The sequence below is a fragment of the Notolepis coatsorum genome, assembly GCF_963971535.1.
Source record: "Notolepis coatsorum genome assembly, contig: SCAFFOLD_275, whole genome shotgun sequence".
Classification (NCBI taxonomy): domain Eukaryota; kingdom Metazoa; phylum Chordata; class Actinopteri; order Aulopiformes; family Paralepididae; genus Notolepis; species Notolepis coatsorum.
The window spans coordinates 2,380-4,758 of record NW_028172860.1 but is presented as its reverse complement, the minus strand read 5'-3'; positions in this window follow the sequence as shown (position 1 = coordinate 4,758).

Sequence of the window (2,379 nt, the reverse complement as noted above, 5' to 3'; positions counted from 1 at the left end):
ACACCGGTGAATGCAGAGCCCTTTCCAGCTGGATTATTGCTTTGGTCCTGTGGATGTTGGAGCGGAGGAGAATCGTCTACACCCACTACTGTGTGGGATCTACCCGTGAGGAACATCACTCGAGCCCGTCTCTTGGAGAGGCTGGCCGGCTTTCACCTATGCTGCACGCATACTGGGATTACAGCTGCTGCTTTCGTCTGCCGATCAAGGGAGTAATATATCGCCTCCCATAGCAGGAGCTTATTGAGTCCCCGTTGATCCAGACTTTGCATTCGAACATTTCCTCCCCCTGCTGGCTTACAACCGGTGGGAACCCCTACTATTATCTCCCGCTACCTTACTAGAGTACCATAGATATAATTCCTACGATTCAGGTTGTATTATTATCTCCTGCGTAATATGAGAATGGACATACGTTATTGATTTGCTTACGCACATTCCTTTGCCTTATAAGCGCATCTTAAGTAAAGTATATTATGTACTATCATTGCTGCTAATAAATACTCTTAAACCCAGTTTTGTGTGGAACCGAGTCATTGTGGGAAGTGTTCATCATAAGATACCTGTGTACTGTATGGCCAGTAGTAATGTACATAAGACAGTAGTGGTTTAATGATACCATACTTATTAATACAGTCAGGGAATTGTACCCCTCAGTTACAGTAGGAGTCGCTGTTTACAATGACCCAGACCCACCCCGCCAGCTTCTCCCACCCTCTAATACTGCCAATTGTATTAGTGTGAACGGCCAGCCAAGCTGGTGACAACCCCGGAGCTGTGAGCTGGATTCGAACAGGCGAATCTAGCCGCTCCGGGGTTTGGTGACGAACGCAATCTCCGCTACGCCACCTGACCGCCTATTAACACTATTATATTAATATTAATTGATTGTATACCATATCCCTCCCTAGGCCACGAAAGGTCACTTGCAGACAGGCCTGTTTTGACCTGTCAATAACAAGGTATAATGTAATTTGTAAAGGGATGTCATCATGTATTGACATGATGACTGAATTTCGGTGTCAAACTGATAAAAGATTTGCTTTTGGGATAAGGAGCAGAGTCTCCACGCTGATTGGATTAATGATAATTTACGTCGTGAATCAGATGTCCAATAGGCCACCGGATAAGAGACCCAGAGGGTCATTGATTGGTTAAGATCAGATTTGTATGATAAGAATAACCCTCCTTTTCTGTTTGTTATAAAAGCTGATGTTTTGTGTGTTTAAGTCAGTCTCTCCTCCAGAAGAACGCTGGAGGTAGTCAGCTAAGAAACAGATAGTTATCTCTGTTGGACGTAGCTGCAGCAGGCAGAGCTAAATAATAAATTGTCCCTGATTAGCAGAGACGCAGAGAGACTCAGTTATCGTGTAAATTGTAGGTAACTTTAAATAAAGCTTTCTTCAAAATACACTTCAAGGTAAGACTCTTGTTTCTATATTATTGTGACTTCCGATTATTCTCACTGTAAATGGGCTAAAAACTGTGATTTACATAATTGTGTAAAGTGAAATTGCATAATTGTCACGACAGGACGTTCGGCAGATGGACTGAAGATGAAAGTTGTTGCGTGTTAGAACCTTCAGTCAGGCTATAGCTATGTCGGCTAGTAGCAATTAGCTAAAGGCAGGGAGTCGGGACAGCTAACTAGCGTTAGCTACGTTATCTAGTGCTAACGTGTAGCAAATAAACTAGGACTCCCAAGTTCATCCCAACGGGGGGACAATATCATGGATGCGACTGGTGAATTTTTTCATCTCCACGGTAGGAAAATGCGGTGACGTCGTCTGCTTCCAACTTTGCCATTGATTCTGCGTTAGGGTGAGTTTTTCATGCAATCTATTCTGTTCCCGCTGTGGTCTCTGTCTCTCTGTCTCTCTCTCTCTCTCTCTCTCTCTCTCTCTCTCTCTCTCTCTCTCTCTCTCTCTCTCTCTCTCTCTCTCCATCTCTCTCTCTCTCTCTCTCTCTCTCTCTCTCTCTCTCTCTCTCTCTCTCTCTCTCTCTCTCTCTCTCTCTCTGTTGTGCTGCACTCGCTGTGGTGTCCTCTCTCTCTCTCTCTCTCTCTCTCTCTCTCTCTCTCTCTCTCTCTCTCTCTCTCTCTCGGTGCATGCTGGGAATGAGATTGGAGAGGTTGGAGAGGTTGGAGGTTGGAGGTGTAGTGAGTTTTTTTTCTATCTTTATCTGTCTATTTTGGTATTTTGTTTATGGGATATTGTTTTATAAGGGTAGCGTTGGTTTGCTGTGTGTTTTGGTGTGTATAGGGTTAAGTGGGAGTGTATTGTTTGTTTGGCAGTCGCGTCGGCCAGGCTCGTTTGCTGGCTGACGTCAGACGCCAGTATGGAGTTTGCCAAAATGAGCAGGAAGCATGGTATAAAGATG